Source organism: Miscanthus floridulus, chromosome 4 (assembly GCF_019320115.1).
Source record: "Miscanthus floridulus cultivar M001 chromosome 4, ASM1932011v1, whole genome shotgun sequence".
Classification (NCBI taxonomy): domain Eukaryota; kingdom Viridiplantae; phylum Streptophyta; class Magnoliopsida; order Poales; family Poaceae; genus Miscanthus; species Miscanthus floridulus.
In genome coordinates this window covers 66,484,745-66,497,115 of record NC_089583.1, presented here as the reverse complement: position 1 = coordinate 66,497,115, position 12,371 = coordinate 66,484,745, and positions in this window count along the sequence as shown.

Genomic DNA, 12,371 nt, shown 5'->3' with positions numbered 1-12,371 from the left:
CTAACACTCCCAAGGCTTGGCCTCGATCCGTACTCGCGAGCTTGGCTCCGAGTTGACTGCCAACTGCCATAAGAACCACAATGGCACCGACTCGCTGCACGATGGAATAGATGGATATACAAGTAAATACAATATTTCTAATAGATGCAAAAGACCTAGGAAGCAAGCAATGTAGGTGCGAAATTGAGACGACGGGCATGCTACCTAACGATCAGTGATCTGGGAAAAGAAGAGATGTCACGCGGGGGAAACCTCGGAACCGGTTGGATCTAGGGTTGCGAACCACTTTGAAGAATTCAGTAGCCCTGGATGATTTAGGTCAATGCATTGAGATTTGATCTAGGTCACAAGCAAATCAAGATTGGAACAACGGTCTGGCCTTACCAAGGAGGAAGTAGGGCTAGGGCGCAAGAACTGCTGCTGTGATGGCACTTGGAGGCTGGCCCGAGCGCTACGACCGATTGGCGTGGTGGAGGCGGCACGCTGGCTGGCGGCACTACAGGCGCGGAAGGCGCGTGGTGGCAATGGCACCCTGGCTGGCGGCGCTGGGCGCATGGTCTTGGCTACGGCGGCACAAAGGTTGCGAGAGGTGCTCGGCCACGGAGCAGGGGCGAGCGTGGGCAAACTCCGGTGACAAGGAAGCTCAATGGCGTGGAATAGATGCGGTGGCACGGTGGCTAGGGCACGGCTACGGTGGCGCGGTGGTTATCATGGCGGCGTACGGGGTTAGGTCAAGAAAAAAAACGCGATGTCTGTGGTTAAATGAGGTCCCCAAATGCAACAGATAAGGAAACAGAAAGGAGTCCTGAAGCCGCGCGAGATCCACTGATCGGACGCTCCGGTGGTAGCGACCGGACGCTACCACCCAGCGTCCGGTCGATTCCAGAGAGGTCCAATTCCTCTAGAATTAGGACCGGACGTGTCCGGTGGTCCATGACCGGACGTAGGTAGGGTCCGGTCAGTATAGCCTGTTCCTTCTCCAAACGATCGGACGCTGGAACCCTTCCTGACCGGATGCACAAATGCAGCGTCCGGTCACTCCTTCAGCAGTTCACCTCCTATGAACTGACCGGACGCTGGACAACAGCGTCCGGTGCAGCATCCGGTGTACCTTTTCCAGCAAAACTTCAAAGTACCTTTGCGCTGCCTATTCCCAATCAAGCCCCAACTTGAATAAGATCCAAATAAACACTAATTGGGACTGATGTGAGTGACCTCTCTCAAACCCTCATATTTTTCAAAATATTTTGCCTTAGGCTATAATTCTTTTTAAGAAAATAGGCAATAAGAGGGCAAATGGAACAAAACGACAAAACAACATTCATGCATATCAGCATATGCAATACTTGTAAGTAAATCTAGTTGCTTGTCAAGTTTGATCCAAGGTTAAGCTTCTTCACACGCTTTTTGGCGGTTATCTTAACCATGTTAGACAAGCCCTATATGCATTGCCAAAAAAATAAACATGTTGTATTTTACAATGAATGCAAGGGACAACACAAGCTCAATTTTTAGTGAAGTTGATAAAGTCAAGTACATTGAGCTCATTCCACAATCTACAAAATGTAGCCTCATCTAGCGGTTTAGTGAAGATATCCGCTAATTGATCTTTGGTTCTTACACCTTCTAGTGATATATCATTTTTAGCAACATGATCTCTTAGAAAGTGATGGCGGATATCTATGTGCTTGGTGCGAGAGTGTTGAACCGGATTATTTACAAGTTTTACCACACTTTCATTGTCGCACAAAAGAGTTACCTTTTCTAGAACTACACCATAGTCTAGCAAAGTTTGTTTCATGTATAATATTTGTACACAACAAGCACCCGCGGCAATGTATTCTGCTTCGGCGATGGACAAAGCCACACTATTTTATTTCTTGGAGGACCAAGACATAAGTGATCTACCAAGCAAATGGCACCCTCCGAATGTGCTCTTTCTATCAACTTTGCATCCGGCGTAATCCGAATCGAAATAGCCAATTAATTCAAATAAAGCTCCTTTGGGATACCAAAGGCCAATGCTTGGTGTGTGCTTAAGATACCTAAGGATTCTTTTTACTTCAATTAAATGTGTTTCCCTAGGACTAGCTTGAAATCTAGCACACATACACACACTAAACATGATGTCGGGCCTAGATGCGGTTAAATATAACAAGCTACCAATCATAGAACGGTAGAGAGTTTGATCAACCGGGTTACCTCCCTCATCTAGGTCGAGATGTCCATTGGTAGGCATTGGTGTCTTGATTGGCTTACATTCATCCATCTTGAATCTCTTGAGAAGATCTTTTGTGTATTTCTCTTGAGTGATGAAGATGTCTTCTTTCATTTGCTTGACTTGAAAACCAAGAAAGAATGTAAGCTCACCAATCATTGACATCTTGAACTCCTTCGACATCAATTCACCAAATTCTTTGCATGAGTCTTCATTTGATGATCCAAAGATGATATCATCAACATATACTTGACAAATGAAGATATGCCCATCAAGCTTTTTGATGAATAGTGTGGTGTCGACCTTTCTAATGGTGAAGCCCTTCTCAATGAGGAAGTCCCGAAGACGCTCATACCAAGCTCTTGGAGCTTGCTTAAGCCCATATAGTGCCTTGGACAACCTATAAACATGATTAGGATATCTAGGGTCTTCAAACCCAGGAGGTTGATCAACATAGACTAGTTCATTAATAAAGCTATTTAAAAATGCACTTTTCACATCCATTTGATATAGTTTCATTTCATGATATGATGCATATGCAAGAAGGATACGGATGGCTTCTAATCTTACAACTGGTGCAAAGGTCTCTCCAAAATCCAAACCTTCAACTTGAGAGAACCCCTTTGCAACTAGTCTTGCCTTGTTCCTCACAACAACACCTTGATCATCTTGCTTGTTGTGGAACACCCACATTGTTCCAATGACTCTTGCACCTTTTGGTCGCTCTTCAAGAGTCCAAACTTCATTGCAAGTGAAGTTGTTCAAGTCTTTGTGCATGGCATTAATCCAATCTGGATATTTAAGAGCTTCTTCTACCTTGGTAGGCTCATAGCAAGAGACAAAAGAGTGATGAGCAATAAATGAAGTAAGTTTTTGAGATCGAGTCATTACACCCTTTGATGGACTTCCTATGATGAGATCTTGTGGATGATCTTGTAGGAGAGGTGTATTTCTTCTATTGACCACTTGAGGAGGAGGTTGTGGAGCATCAACATCTTGTGCTTGTACCACCATTTGCTCATGGGAGATATAAGTATCTTCATTTTCTACTCTCCCATCTTTTTTCACCATCTTGTGGCACACTTGATGAAGAAGGTTGGTTAATGACTTGTACATCATCTTCATCATCTTTTGGCTTGATGTCTCCCACCAGAATATTCTTCATAGCCTCCCTCAATGGTTCATCACCTACATCATCAAGATTCTCATGTGTTCCTTGGGAGCCATTAGATTCATCAAATTCCACATCATATGTTTCTTCAACCAAGCCGGTGACATGATTAAATACTCTATATGCTTTGGACTTCAATGAGTAACCAACAAGAAAACCTATATCACAACATCTTTGAAACTTCCCTAGGTGTTGCCGCTTCTTGTAGATGTAGCATTTGTAACCAAACACCCTAAAGAATGAGACGTCTGGCTTCTTCCCATTGAGCAACTCATAAGGTGTCTTGCCAAGGAACTTTTGAAGGAATAGGCGGTTGGATGCATAACATGCGGTGTTGATTGCTTTCGCCCATAGAACTTCGGGAGTGTTGTACTCATCTAGCATTGTCCTTGCAAGAGTGATCAAAGTCCGGTTCTTCCTCTCAACTACACCATTTTGTTGAGGAGTATAAGTTGCGGAGACTTCATGTTTGATTCCAACTTCATCACAATAGGATTTAATGTTTGTGTTGTCAAATTCTTTGCCATTGTCACTTCAAATCTTCTTGAGCTTCACTTCAAATTCATTTTGAGCTCTCTTGGCAAACTTCTTGAAGCAAGATGCAACTTCGGATTTGTCATGAAGGAAGAATACCCATGTATACCTTGAATAGTCATCCACAATCACAAGACAATAGAGATTCCCTCCCAAACTCTTGTATGGTGTTGGTCCAAATAAATCTATGTGTAGGAGTTCTAGCACTCTTGTGGTTGACATGAAAGCTTTGGTTGGATGAGTATTTGCAACTTGCTTGCCGGTTTGACATGCACTACAAAGCTTGTCCTTCTCAAACTTCACATCCTTTAATCCTCTCACCAAATCATTCTTCATAAGCTTCTTGAGTGAGCTCATCCCAACATGAGCAAGTCTTCTATGCCATAGCCACCCAAGTGTTGTTTTGGTGAATAGGCAAGTCTTCAAATTTGCATCTTCGGAGGTGAAGTCAACTAGATATAAGTTGTTGTACCTAAATCCATTGAATATCACTTGATTGTCATCTACTTTGGATACACCAACCTCCTTCTCGGTGAACAAGCATTGGAAACCAAGATCACACAATTGTCCAACGGATAGCAAGTTGAAGCTCAATGAAGCAACATATAGCACATTGGAGATGGAATGATCATTTGATATTGCCACTTTGCCCAATCCTTTAACCTTGCCCTTTGAATTATCTCCAAATGTTATTTTCTCTTGTCCATCTACCTCTTCATCTAGTGAGGTGAACATATGAGGATCACCGGTCATATGTTGAGTGCAACTACTATCAATAACCCAATGACTTCCACCATTCTTGTAGTTCACCTACACACAAGAGATTCAAGCTTTAGGAATCCAAACTTGTTGAGGGCCCTTCACCTTCTCAACAAGTGACTTAGCCACCCAAATCTTCAGGCCTATTCTTGTTGGGGGGGTCCTAAGAACATGACTTTCATCTTTCCACTAGAATCTTTTCTAAGCATGTAGTGAGCATTGAAAGCAAAGGGTCTAGCATGCTTGGGCAAGGGTTGTGGCGGTGGAGTTTGACACTCATGAGCAAAGTGGCCTTCTTGTCCACACTCAAAACATCTCTTTGGCTTTGATTGTTGTTGTTGAACTTGAGCCTTCTTCTTCTCTATACTTGCCACATATCTAATGCCACTTCTATCCATCTTCATGACAGTGTTCATGAGTAGCTCACTTTGGAGATGCTTGCCTCTAGCAAACTTGCTCAACCCAATCTTGAGATGTTCTTTCTCCATCTTGAGCTTCTTGTTCTCTTCCTTGAGAACATCATTGTTCTTTTCTTCCTTGAGCTTCTTATTCTCATCTTTGAGCTTTTCATTCTCAAGGATCAACTCTTCATCATGATCAAGAATTTCTAGCCCAATGGTGTTGTGGCTTTTCATCTCTTCAAGATCTTTCATGAGCTTTTCATTTGTATTCTTGAGCTTGACATATTCATTATACTCATTGCACTCAACCACTTTCTTGCCTTTGCCACTAGTTCCTTGCTCAATGCTCACATCAATTAAATCATCACATGATGTAGCTATATCAATCTTAACAACATGGTTAGTAGCATCATGTGGCTCATTTGGTAAAAATTCTTGAGCAATAACAAGAGTATCATAGTTGATTTTGAGAGTAGTGTATTCATCTTTTAGCTTGTTGTGGCTAGTGATGAGCTCATTGTGCACCCACTCAAGTTTATCATGTTTATCTTTAAGCTCTTTCTTAGAAGATTTGAGCTCCTTGAGTTTGGATGATATAGCATCATTAGTTTCTCTAAGCTCATCATTGGCCTTTTCCAATGTGTCACATTTTGCTAAAAGTGAATCATTTTTAGCATCAAGCTTTTCATTTGGAGCTCTACTCTTTCTAATGATCTTAGTATATTTTCTTAGTATTTTTACAAGATCATCATATGTAGGTGAATCATCATCATCGCTATCGCTATCATCATCACTAGCTTGCTCATCATCACTACTATCATCATTCTTAGTTACCTTGCGTTCACCCTTGGCCATAAGGCATAGGTGTGTAGAGGATGATGGCAATGGTGGCGGTGAAGATGCACGATCAATAGCAATGGTGGCCACCTTCTCATTGTCACTATCATCATCGGATGATCCACTTGATGAATCAATGTACGTGAGCCAATCACCGACAATGTAGGCCTTTCCACCCTTCTTCTTCTTGTAGAAGTCCCTCCTTTTGCCATCTCTCTTCTTGTATGGCTTATTCTTTTTCTTCTCATCTTCATCTTCATTGCTTGAGTCATCTTTCTTGCCCTTGTTCTTGAACTTGTCTTTCTTGGGCTTTGTGCATTGATGAGCTAGATGGCCAAGTTCGCCACAATTGTAGCAATCCATCTCGGAGATTGGCTTTCTTCTTGAGCTACTGAAGAACTTCTTCTTCTTGCCGTCAAACTTGATGCCACTCTTGTTTAGCCGTTTTAGCATCTTGGCGGTCTTCTTCACTATGAGAGCAAGACTTTCTTCATCATCTTCATCACTTGGGCTCTCATACTCAAGTCTTGCTTTGCCCTTATCTTGGCTAGCTTTGAATGCTAAGTCCTTCTTTTTCTTCTTTGTAGAGGATGAGCCATCTTGTGGCGTGATGTGCATGTACATCTCATGAGCATTGATCTTTCCCAAGATTTGTGTTGGTGTAGCAGCGGAAAGATCACCTTGATATAGCACGGTCACAATGTGCCCATATTTTTCAATGGGGAGGACACTCAAGATCTTTCTCATAACGTCGGATGGTGACATTTGAGTAAGTCTGAGCCCATTGACTTCCTCTACAAGAACATTTAAATGAGAATACATCTCATTAGCACTTTCTTTGGGAAGCATCTCAAAAGAATTTAGCTTTTTAATCACAAGATGATAGCATTCCTCACGCTCACTCTTGGTTCCCTCATGGAGCGCATAAACGTTCGACTATAGTGCATGGGCGTCTTTGTGGTTCCTTACATGGTTGAACACATCTTTGCAAAGGCCTCTAAAGATGGTGTTTCGAGCCTTTGCATTCCATTTTTCATAGTTAACCTCATCGCCTTGTAGGTTAGTAGCATCCTGAGGTTTTGGGAAGCCTTGAGAGGCGGCTCTAAGAATACCAACGTCTAGAGCTTCTAAGTACTTCTCCATGCGGATTTTCCAATATGGAAAATCATCTCCCTCAAAGATAGGAGGAGGTCCATCGCCGTGAGACATCTTGCTCAAAGCGATTAAGCTTAAAACGTGAGCACGAGGCTCTGATACCAATTGAAAGGATCAAGATGCCCAAGAGGGAGGGGGGTGAATTGGGCTAATTCTAAATTCTCTTGCAATAATCAAATCATATGGATAGCCCAATTAACCCCTTGTGCCTATAAAAGTGTTTCTATCAAACTAACGCACAACGGACTTGCAACCTATGTTCCAAACTTACTCTAGCATGCAATTCTATGGATGTAAAAACAAGTATTTAATTGCTCAAAGTAAATACTCAAAGTAAATAGAGAGAGAAAGGAACGCGGTGATATTTTGCTGAGGTATCGGAGAGTCGCCACTCCCCACTAGTCCTCGTTGGAGCACCCGCGCAAGGGTGTAGCTCCCCCTTGATCTGCGCAAGGATCAAGTGCTCTCTACGGGTTGATTCTTCGACACTCCGTCACGGCGAATCACCCAAAGCCACTCACAACTTGAGTTGGGTCACCCACAAGCTCCGCCGGGTGATCACCAAGCTCCCAATCACCACCAAGCCATCTAGGTGATGGCGATCACCAAGAGTAACAAGCACGAACTCTCACTTGACCACGCGAAGCCTAATGAGAAGATGGATACACACTTTGCTACTCTTGATTTACTAATGAGGCTACTCTCTTGGATTCTCAAATCTCAATCACCTCACTAGGACCTTGCTCTTCTTGGCACTCATAAACATGTTTCTCAGCCGTTGGAATGAGCAAAAGTAACTCCGCACACACGAGTGGAGCTTCTATTTATAAGACAACCTGAAAAATAAACTGTTATGAGCTTCTGCGGGGTGACCGGACGCTCCGGTCGTGTTGACCGGACGCTCTGATCAGTTCAACCCGCGAGCCAGTGAAAATGTATTGACCGGACGCTAGCAGGGTCCGGTCACCACTGACCGGACGTGTCTGGTTGCATGAAACCCTCACTAGATGCTTACTGGACTCGACCGGACGCTGAACCCTCTGGGTCCGGTCAGTACTGATCGGACACGTCCGGTCACAGATTCCCTTCACTAGAACCTTACTGGAGTCGACCGGACGCTGCCTCTCAGCGTTCGGTCGCACCGAACACAATCACTTGATCAAATGATCTGATCGGACCCTGCGGTCAGCGTCCGGTCAGCATTTGACCCTCCATTCACTTCCAACTCTCGATCATATGTGAATGAAGTTTGCTCCAAAAGATCTTAGGCATTCATAGGAGCTACCTAGAGCTAGTTTTAACAAGTGTGCACCACACCTAACTCACTAGACTCAACTAGGTCAAGCTACCCATCCATACCCCCTTAATAGTATGGCCAAAGGAAAAACAAAGTCCTAAACTACTCTAAGTGTCACTCCAACTCTAATCGACACTTAGAACTAGTCATCCTTAACCTTGTCATCCATCCTTTGAAAACCAAAACGATTTCCATCGTAGGGGCATGACCACCTCAATTGCCCAATCGATCTCCATTACCATGACCTAACTTAATTGCCTCTACAAAACACACGTTAGTCATAGTAATATTGTATTGACATTAATCACCGAAATCCAACTAGGGGCCTAGATGCTTTTAATGCCTTGGAAAAGCTAGCCCTTGATTACCTAGAAGATGAGGAGGAGGAGACTGAAAGTGATGTGGATATAGAAGTGCTGGAACTGCCCCCCTATCTTCAATACTCCTTGGAAGAATAGGGCCACAAGGGTGAAAGAGAAGATTGATGACAACTTCCTAAGGCGCAGCAAAAGGATTTCTCAAAAGCTAGAAGGATACAAGAATGCTGAAAGTGCAAAGAAGTCTAAGGAGGCTGCACCAGCTGAAGAAGAACTAGTGCCACTTGCCATGATTCCTCCATCTGGCATGAATGTTGCTCCACATCTCCCCAAGAATATCCTTCAAGGCATTAGTAAAGGCTTCCTATAGATATAGTCTTAGACTGTTTCTGCTGCCCTCCTAGAAGAAGTTGATATAGATGTTTAGTTGCTTATCAGTTGATGCCTGTGCACTAGTCTTTTTTAGTGTAACAGGAGGGGTCGCCCCCTACTAGGATTTTATTAAAATTTAAGTATAGAGAATGTCTAGTACAAAATCTCAAGAAACAAAGAAAGTAACAAAGAAAATAAGCAGGATTACACAAAGTTGTCTATCCAAAACTGAATCTGTAAACTTAAATCTTCTTTAGCTCGAAGTTTAACTTGAGCTAATTCCTGCCTGAAGACTTGCTTGCATGATTGCAAAGAATGTTGTTGGTTTTGGAAGATTGCATCATTTCGAGCAACCCAAATAGACCAAAACATTGCAATAATAATTTTCATGAAGAATGGTTTGTGAATTTGGGTTCTAAATAAGAAGACTGAATCAATTAGATTATCTTGAATCAAATGGGCCAAACCCAACATATTCCAGCAAGATAGAGCAAAAGGACACTATAGAAATAGTTGATTTAAGGATTCCTCTGTATCTAGATGTCAAAGCACACAGTTGTAACTCTCAAGTTCCATATTTCTCCTTTTCAGAAGTCCACAGGTACTCAAACAATCTTTGATGGCTAGCCAAAAGAACACCTTTCTCTTTGGTAGACAGCTTGAGTTCCACAGCCAATTATATATGGGTGGGACTGGAATAGAGCCCAACAACTGTGTATAAGCTTTACTTGATGCAAAATTAGGGGAACCCCATATATAAGACCATTTATCCCTGAGCTGGTTCAAATGGAAGTCTTCTAATTCAGAAAGTAAAAGCTAAAATTCAGCATGAGCTTCCACTGAGAGGGGGATGTGAAAGAAGTCAGACTTATCTTCTGCAGCCATGAAATCCTTTACTAGGATGTGTTCTTCTTTAGCATAAGAGAAAATGTGAGGCCATTGAGCACTAAAAGAATCACCATGCTGGGTATTTGACCAGAAAAGACAAGTGGATCCATCACCAACTGTTACAGAAGCCATGTCTTTGAAGGAGTTGAGCAGTTTAAGGACATCTTTCCACTAGAAGGATCCCCTTCTTCTATTTTGAATTGTAAAGTTTGCACTAGTATAATAAGAATTCCAAACTAGATGAACCCATGGGATATCACACTTATTGAAAAATTTATGTAGATGTTTAAGCAGCAAACTCTCATTCTGAGTATAAAGATCATGAACTCCTAAACCACCATTTTCTTTTGTATTACAAACAAGCTTCCAGGCTGCTTTTGGAGGTTTTTTGGAGTTAATGTCAGATCCTATCCATAAGTAATGCTTTCTATATTTATCAATTTGCTTTATCACAGTCTTTGGCAAGAGGTAGGTGCACATTGTATAGGTTGGCAATGCACTCAACACAACATTTGTCATTTGCAATCTACCTGCCTAGCTTAAGAAAGATGATATATTGACAAGCCTTCTTTCACACTTAGATACTAAAGGCCAAAAATTAGCCGCAGTTGGTTTGGTAAGACTTAGGGGTAAACCAAGATATGTAAATGGTAGAGAACCAGTAGAGCAACCAAAGGTGTTTGCCAAATGTTGTAGTCTTTGTTTAGACACATTCACTAGGACCATCATGGACTTAGAATAGTTAACTTTCAGACATGTGGATTCTACAAAGGTGTTAAGGATGGCTTTCAAAAAGAAGAGTTGCCTTGCATCACCTTGCATAAAAATAAGGGTGTCATCTGCATATTGTAGTATTGGGAAATCTTGATCATGAGGTAAATTCACTAGTAAAGATAGAATTCCTTGTTGTTTTGCTGCATTCAGAATTGTTTGGAGGGAATCAGCTGCCAGAACAAATAAAAGTGGTGACAAGGGGTCCCCTTGCCTAACACCATGTTTACAGTGAAATTTTTTTCCAGGTATGCCATTGAGCAATGCAGCAGAGGCACCAAATTGAAAAATCAATTTCATCCACATGATCCACCTGGCTAGGAAGCCTTTGTTTTCCATTATTTGGATCATGAGCTCATGTTCCACTTTATCAAAGGCTTTTTCAAAATCAAATTTAAGGATAATGATCTCATTCCTTGTCTGGTTGTAGAGATGCAAATATTCCAAAGACCAAGCTAAGCAGTACTGAATTGACCTAGCTTTAATAAAACCATACTGATTTTTATGTATCAACCTAGGCATTGCAAATTGGAGTCTATTTGCCAAGATTTTGGTTAGCACCTTGATGGAAAGTGTTAAGGAGTGAGATTGGTCTGAAGTCTAAAACTTTGACAGCATTGTCATGTTTCAGAATGAGGGTAATATGTGACCCATTCAGGCTTTGAAGACAGACATTGCCATTGTAGAAAGCTAAACAAAACTAATAGAATTCATTGCAAATTATAGGCCAACATTTCTTTAAAAAATAAGTATTAAACCCATCTGGCCCTGGTGCTTTATCAGATGGCAAATGTTTAACCACAACATCAATTTCTTCTTTAGAAAAAGGATTAACCAGAAAGGATAGATCTAGATCAGGCTGTATCAAAGTAGGTAAATCAAAGTTCATACCTTGGAAGGAAGAAACCCCCAATCTATCTTTGAATGGATCCCATATCAAATCTGCTTTAGCATTATGTTCAATAACAATGACTCCTTCTGAATTTTCCAAAGTAGTGATCAAGTTTCTTCTGAACTTGATGGAGGCATTAGCATGAAAAAATTTGGTGCTAGCATCACCTAGGGTAATCCATTTCATAGACCCTCTCTGTTTCCAATATATATATGTTGCTGTCTGAGCAAAGAAGATAATTTTTGTTCAAGAATATTTTTGAAATTCCATTCAGGGATAGTTAAGTCTTTGAATTCTTCTAAGTAGAGAAAAAAGGTGAGCGCCAATTTTACATTCTGAATAGCAATTTTGAGACTAGATAAATTCCTTTGCTATTCCTATAGGACTCTTCTTAGATTTTTGAATTTAGCTGTGATAATCTTAGCTGCATCATTTTCATGGGTTGGGGTAGACCAAGTCTGCTGAACCAAAGGCAAGAAATCTTGATGCTCCATCCAATAATTCTCAAACCTAAAAATACTCTTTTTGGGAATGACAGTAGAAATAGAGATGATACAAGGAACATGGTCAGAAGTTTCATTAACCAAAGAGGAAGCAAATGTATTTGGATAAGAAATAGTCCAAATAGTAGAGGTAAAGAACCAATCCAATCTTTCCAAAAGAGGTGATGGTTGCTTATTACTCCAAGTAAATCTTCTTCCTTTAGGAGGTAACTCAACTAAGCCAAGAGCACTAATGGTGGTCACCCCAGGGTTTGTT